This window comes from Quercus lobata, chromosome 4, assembly GCF_001633185.2.
Source record: "Quercus lobata isolate SW786 chromosome 4, ValleyOak3.0 Primary Assembly, whole genome shotgun sequence".
In the NCBI taxonomy this organism is placed as follows: Eukaryota; Viridiplantae; Streptophyta; class Magnoliopsida; order Fagales; family Fagaceae; genus Quercus; species Quercus lobata.
This window is the reverse complement of record NC_044907.1, coordinates 92,726,525-92,734,807: the sequence shown is the minus strand read 5'-3', so window position 1 is coordinate 92,734,807 and position 8,283 is coordinate 92,726,525.

The window sequence follows — 8,283 nt, the reverse complement described above, 5'->3', positions numbered from 1 at the left end:
CAATGTGCTTGATATCTTTATGGTGGTTCCATATCAGATATGTTAGCTTTGCCAAAAATTCAGGTGGTGCTGTCCTTCCAATTAGTGCAGATAAATTCCCAAAGAACGTCTTCTTCCATGTATTCATTGTATATAATAATATCTGCATCACAGGTTCAAGAAATCATTGTAATAAGATAACAGTAAGGTTCAACTCCAAGGAGCCAAGAAAAATCCCATCCTCATGCCACTTCATCCACGTCAAGGCATAGAGTGGAAGTGGAATGTCACTTGAGAGAGAGAGAGAGAGAGAGAGAGAGTGGAAATACCAAAATTTTTTATACAAAACGCAGTAAGTGGTAATTGTGATGGTTTTGAGAAAGAAAAGATATTAAAAACCAGTAAAGATATTAAAAACCAGTAGAGTAGCTGAACCCAATTATCTACAGTACAGTAAAAAGGGGAGACGGATATTTAAATAATAATAAAATAAAAAAGTCAGTTGCATTTGAACTCACTATATATATTTTATTTGAAAGTGATTTAAATTTTGTAATTTTTTTTTTTTTTTAATGAAACATAATGAATTTTACATTCACTTATTATATAAGGAGAGATATTTTATAAATGATATACCATGTAGTTGTAATTTGTTTATAGTATTTCTTACAAACAATTTATCATCTATACATTTTGAATGACCTGAAAGTAAAACAGATATAAGTAAATTCATTACTTATATTAGAAAAAAATACAAGACTCTAATATCATAAGAAATAATTTTATCAGAACCTACTAACATTAGCTGAAAATATGAAATAATTGTCAATAAAGTACATCTCTTTCTACGTAAACATCTCCTCCTAAAGCAGATTTCTTAAGTAGATAGAAGGGACGAAAATGGATCGAAATTTTATGCTAATGTAGCTTAATAAGAGTGAAATAATAATAAAAGCTACATTTTAGTTTTTAAATATTATATAAACATAGATTATATAAATAAGCATTTAACTTTTTTTGCTGTAAATGTATTATATTAAGCATATACTTGTACTTTGAACAAGTGATAAAATAATATCGCGCACCCTTGACGCGATGGTCACTCCATAAGTATAAGTGTTTGTGAGATGTAAGGGGGCAATGGCCGAAGTTCAAGTCTCTAGGAAAGAGCTTCACACACATATATATTTAGATTAAATTAGAGTAGAATTTTAAAATATATAATAAAAAAATATATAGTTTTAAAAAACAGTAAATAGAAGCTATAAAAATAAAAATAGCATATAAACTAGTCTCAAACATACATGTTGTGAGCCCTCTTGATAAAATATATAAAATATGGATCACAGGATTATTTTATATAATAAAAATAATGTTGATGTGGCATGAATTTTCCATTAAAATTATGTTCGGTGAACCCAAAAAAAAATCTAAATTATTTTCAGAATCGCAATCATATAATAAAAGAAAAAGTTTTCCGAAATTGTACAGAAAACCTCCAAAACCCTAGACAAAGGGACTGAAAGTGTAAACGCAATTCCCAGTTTCCCATATTCAAAAGCAATTAAGAGGATGTTATTGTCGGATTGGACCAATTTATTAGTTGTGTTTCTTACGAGGCCTCACTTTAGAACCTGTTCATAGACACGCTATACTCATGGCCAATCCAAGTTTTTGCATAATTTATGGTATTTCATTGTCACAAGGATGTGAATTGAAATCCATCTTATGCTGTTGTGCACGGTATTGCGGGTTAAACTTATTGAATCAACCCAATTAAGCTTTTGCGATTCCTTTTGGACTTTTCTGGAGCTTTTGATGGCCTAGGAGTTTCGTTGTTTGCTTTTATTAATTTATCTATCCCAGTCAAACTCAGATTTTAAGATTTGTTGCAAGAATCCTCGTGCTTTCTGGACATTTTTTAATTTGTTTGGGGGGGACGAAATAATCATGTGTCTAAAGTTGGTGTCATAATTGCTTGAGCATTGAAGAATACTTCTTGTAACAAAGTTTTACCTAGAAAATTGTTTTCCATATGTACGTGTCAAACAATGCGTGCTAGTTAAGACGACACTCAGGTGAGCTTTCTCTTCAAAAGATTTTTATAATATTATATGTTAGTCCAAATGGAGCTAAATGCATAAAATGTCAAGGTCTCTAGGGTGCGCTACATGGTAAAATTTGGATTCAGAAACTTGAAAAGTAGATGCTTCAGTTTCAAATGAAAGCAAGCTTCCTATCTTTTATCTCAAAAAAAAAAAAAAATTCAAAGCAAACTATCTCTGGTTAAAATAGGATAAAGGTAGAAGGATTAGACCATTTACATTTCCTTCAAATTAGGAAAATATAATTGCGCCAGAACATGGAATAAAATTAGATCCAAGCATATCCTGAGGTAAATTGATGAATAATTTTGGTTCTCTGTTCGTATTTCTGGACGTGTTTTTGGTTGATTAGCAATCAAAGATTGACTGGTTACTTGGGATGGCTAAGCTGCTTTAGCGGGGGTACATGGTGAATACTTTCATAGCAAAAAAAAAAAAAAAAAAAAAAAATTAGTGAATACTTTTTTTATTTTATAGGAAGACATAACTTATATTAAATCAACTAATGACCTGTTTGGAAGTTAAAAAAAAAAAAAAAAAGAGGGAGAGTAGAGTAGAGGAAAGAAGAGTAATTCAATTACCTTGTTTGGAAGTTTTTCAATGAATGAGGGGGAGGAGTTTGGAGGGGTTTGGAGGTGTTTTAACCACCTCTAACCCCTCATTTTTAATTCTCTCAAATTGGAGAGATTTGGAGGAAGAGTAGAGTAAATAAATTATTGACTAGATAAATTTCCCAATTTATCATTTCTAAATTAATAATAGACCAATGTTGCAAATCCATTTTCAAATAGGGGTAAATTTGTCTATTTTAATCGTTTCTTCTCCACTCCATCCAAATTTTTAAAACATTCAAACAAGGGGAAGGGCTAATTATTCCCTTCCCCCTTACTAATTTTAAAAACATCCAAATAAGGTAGAGGGAAACCATTCTCCTCTACTCTCCTCCCCACTACTTTTCTCCCCTCTGCTCAAGAAAGTACATCATTTGAGAAATGTTGTTACAAAAATAGTCTTCCCTTTGTACTCATGTCCTTTAACTTTGGTCCAATTGCTTTCCGAGCAATGTCCCTTTAAACCGAATCCAACATGGCCATAAGTAACATGCCAAAGTAGCAGACATCAAAACCTCAGCTTCATGACATAGTCAAAAGTAACAAGGGTATAAATAAAATCTTAATGAAAGATCCATGGGACTCACACGGTGGAGAAGCAGGGATTTATTCTCTCACCTCCGCTTTTGGTCGAGCAAGCACATGTAGTATGAAATACATGCTATGGTGGAGTTCTCTTAAGTAGGAGTGTATGTCTTAACTCAATACACCATACAAATCTTAGTCTAGTCGCTACTTAAGCGCCTAACTCGAGTCCTTTATTCGCTTGCCACCTCAGGCATCAAATAAGTTCTCGCATCTGGCTAACCACAGGCTACATGGATCATGGGCTATCCATGTATGGTCTAATCAAGAAAAATATTTTATAGACCTCATCTTAGTCCCAACTAAGGCGACATCTATTTGTGTCAACCATCTATATATGCTACATAAGCATTGAATGACACAATGTCTCATCTCTGCTCACTACTCAAGTGCTAGAGGCAATCGCTTGTGTGAGTGAGCCGACCTAAGACTGCCGACATACCTTTCATACCACAGAACTCATCATATGGTATATGTGTGTGTAAGTATACATATTATTAACTGAATAACATCATATGTATTTAAAACAAAATATCCCAAAAAAAGTACAATAAATGGTAACTAAAAACAACATATTATCATATTCTACGTAGCCCTAAACTCCTAACATGAGTATGAAAGACATCCCTTCCTATAGGCTTTGTTAGAGGATCAACAATCATGAGGCTTGTAGAAATGTGTTTTAGAACCACTTCATTGTGAGCAACCATGTCTCGAATGTAGCGATATCGTATATCAATGTGTTTGGTTCTACCATGATACTTAGAATCTTTAGCATAGGCAAGTGCTACCATGCTATCACAATGTATCGTAACGGGATCCGAGGCATCCTTGATAACCTCAAGATTCTGAAAGAACCTCCTTAACCAAACTGCTTCCTGAACAGCTGCTGAACATGCTACATACTCTGCTTCCATAGTTAATATTGCTATACAGGGTTGTTTCTTGCTACTCCAAGTGATGGCGCCATTATTCAGCAAGAAAGCATATCCAGATGTGGATTTACGTTCATCTAGGTCACTACCCCAATCAGCATCACTATAGCCAATCATACACAAATCTGAACCTTGATAAAAAAGGATGTAGTCCGTTGTCCCTTTCATATACCTTAATATCCTCTTTACAGCTTTCCAATGAGCAAGTCCTGGATTAGACTGAAATCTGCTGACTAATCCAACAACATAAAATATATCAAGCCGAGTACACATCATTGCATACATCAAGCTTCCAACTACATTAGCATAAAGAACACGAGCCATCTTTTCTTTTTCATCTTTAGTCTTAGGGCACATATCCAGGCTTAAGCTCTCATTTTTGGCAACTGGAGTATCTATGGATTTGCAATTATGCATTTGGAAACGCTCAAGAACTTTCTTAATGTAGGTTTGTTGTGATAAACCTAAAAGTTTCTTTAAGCGATCCCTAAGGATTTTAACCCCTAGAATATAATCTGCCTCACCCATGTCCTTCATCTCGAAGTTAGAGGACAACCACCCTTTTGTGGCGATAATCATCTCCATGTCATTACCGGCCAGTAATATGTCATCGACATACAATGACAAAATAATGAAACTTCCCTTGGATTGTTTTACATAGACACAATGATCTTCTTCGATCATCGTAAAACCATTCGTTAGAACGGCTCGATGAAATCTCAGATACCACTGTCTAGATGACTGCTTCAAATCATATATGGATCGTTTAAGTTTGCACACTTTGTGCTCTTGACCTTTGGTCACAAACCCAATAGGTTTATCCATATAGATTTCTTTATCTAGTTCTCCATTGAGAAAGGCTGTCTTAACGTCCATTTGGTATAATTCCAAATTCAAGTTTGCAATAATGGCCAGAATAAGTCAAACAGAGGCAAACCTCACAACCGGAGAAAAAGTTTCCTCGTAGTCAACACCCTCCTTTTGAGTGTATCCTTTTGCCACTAATCAAGCTTTATACCTTTTTATTGACCCATCCGCCTTGCGTTTGATTTTAAGAACCCATTTGTTCCCAATTGCTTTATGCCCTGACGGTAGGTCTACCAGATCCCAGACCTGATTAGTCCTCATAGACTCCATTTCATCATTCATTGCTTTCATCCACTCATCATTAACAGAAGATGAGAGAGCCTCTTGCACAGTTTTTGGCTCATCATCATCCTGTGAAGCAATCATGAAAGCTTCCCCCTTAATCTCAAAACGATGACGAGGAATATTTCCACGGTTTCTTCTACGTGGCTGAGGTTGTTGTGGATCAACTTCTAGTGGTGTATTCCCACTAGGTTGTGAGTCGCTCCCACTGTCTCTAAGAGTTTCAAGAATTTCTTCCTTGTCCTCTACTAGTCTACTTGGGGCGTCTACCTCTTGATCCAGTATTTCATAAAGAGCCAAGTTCTTTTCAACATCACCTATGTTAGGGAATTCATTTTCAATGAAATCAACATCACGTGACTCCAATTCAGTTACACTTCCATCAAGTTGTTCACCTATCAACACATAGCCTTTGGAATGCTCAGAATATCTTATAAAGATACACTTCTTTCCTCTAGGCCCTAACTTCCCATATCTATGGGAAAGTATTGTGAACATAACATGTTGAACCCCATGGCCACAAGTTATTCAAATCAGGTTTCTTACCGGTCCATAGTTCATAAGGTGTGGAAGATACCGATTTAGAGGGCACTCGGTTAAGTATATAGGCTGCAGTCAAAAGTGCATCCCCTCAATACGAAATCGGTAAGTTTGCTTCTGCCATCATTGACCTAACCATCTCTAATATTGTTCGATTTCTCCTTTCCGCCACACCATTTTGTTGCAGTGTATAAGGCATCGTTAACTGCCTTGCAATTCCCTTTTCATCACAGAGCTCCTTAAATTGCTCAGATAGATACTCACGCCCACGATCAGTTCTAAGAGCCTTAATGCTCTTGTCTAATTGATTCTCAACCAATCTCATATATCGTCTAAAGCAATCTAAAGCCTCAGACTTATGAGAAATCAAATAGACATGACCATAACATGTATAGTCATCTATAAATGTGATGAAGTAGAAACCACCATGTCTTGCCCTCACATTCATTGGACCACATATATCAGAGTGGATTAGTTGCAATGGAAAAGATGCCCTTGTGGCTTTTCCAAATGGTTTTCTTTTTTACTTTCCCACAAGACAATGTTCACATGTGGACAAAGTGACCTTAGTGAGATTGCCCATAAGGCCTTCTCTAGCTAACCTAGTCATCCTCTCTTGCCCTATATGACCAAGCCTAGCATGCCATATACTTGAATTATTAGAAGCATTTTCAGATGAAGTCAAAAAAACTGAACTATCATTATTATAATATTCAATGTCCAAAATTAAAAAACCATTTGAAATAAAACCACGGCCATAATAAACTGTTCCCAAATGCAATAAAACATAATTATTCTAAAAAATAAACAGAAAACCAAGTCTTAACAAAGTAACTACAGAAAGTAAGTTCCTCCGGATCTCTGGAGTATACAATACATCATGGAGTAACAGAGTGCGACCACCTCGCAATTCTAGCTTGTAGGTACCAATTCCAAGTACCTCCACGCTAGCTCTGTTTCCCACCTTGATGTCTCTACTGCCAACAGGAATCCGGCGGTACTCCACAAATCCCACTCTATCTCTTGCTACATGTTCTGTTGCCGCTGAGTTTACAGTCCACATAGGAGCAGAATTAGCAACAAGGACATGACTAGTTACAAAAACATGATGAGATGTAGGATTAAGTGTTACCTTTTTTGGCTCAGGGCATTCACGAGCAAAATGTCATTTCTTTCCGCAATTATAACAAGTCAACTTAGACTTGTCCTTCTTTGCGCTCTTTCCTCTAGTATTGCGCTTGACAAACTTAGCCTTCTTAGGCGGTGGCCCATTAGGTCTCTCTTGTCCAGCAGCGTAATCAGGTTGCTTGTGTTTAGGAATAGATGCCTTACGCGAGCTAGTCTCAGCCATGTGCACAGAACTAATCGGCTTGGCTGCTTCAAGGCACTCAGCTTCAAGTTCCAAGTGACGAGCCACATCATTAAATGTTTTGATGTTCTCATTATGTGTCAAGTTTTGACACATCGTTTCCCATGAACTTGGTAGTGAATGAATCACTGCCTGGACTTGTTGTTCGTTAGTAAGATTGTTTCCAGCTGATTTGAGCTCTCGAATCATAGAGGACATCACCCTAAGATGCTGCTTCATCGTATGTTCAGAGCGCATCTTATATGAATCAAATTTCATTGTTACGCCACGCAATCTAGTGGCTGATGTCCCTCCATATCTTAGCTTTAGAGCTTTCCACATGTCTTGTACAGTTGTATACTGCTCAAATTCACCAATCAAGTCATTGTGCATGCTGCTTAGCATTGTAAAGCGCGCGCACAAATCCTTCTTACGCCAACCTTCATAGGCAGCAAGATCACGTTGGTGTTGCTCAGTGCTTCCCTCATCGGGTTTACTCAACGAATGAGTTAAAGTCTCTAGGACTTCTTACTCATTCAACACATACTGGATTTTGCGGTGCCAAATATTGTAATTTTCACCATCCAGTTTCTCTCCTTTATTGAGATCAGCAACTATACATTTGGAAGCCATTTCACTACAAAATTTCACAAATGGGACATTACACACACATTTCAAAAATTTTAACGTTTGATCTAAAATAAACTTAGATAATCAACACATGTCACAAGATCGAAAATTCGCTAAGCTTCTTAATCATCTCTTGCGCCACTAGTGTCCATTACTAAGCTTAATTTTAATCTATTCGTGCAAAATTATATATGGGAGATAACGCAACTCAACCATACTCCCACTATTCTATATTTCATATTTACAAAAAATATGTATTGAAAAAAAAAATTCACCAATTTTATCAATTAAATATTAAGCCAAACATGCTATCACAATTTAAACTCATGAGAATAATTCATATAGGCATTTTATTATTTCACTAAAAAATAATTATTTCTTTGTTGCGTTAAATATAATAT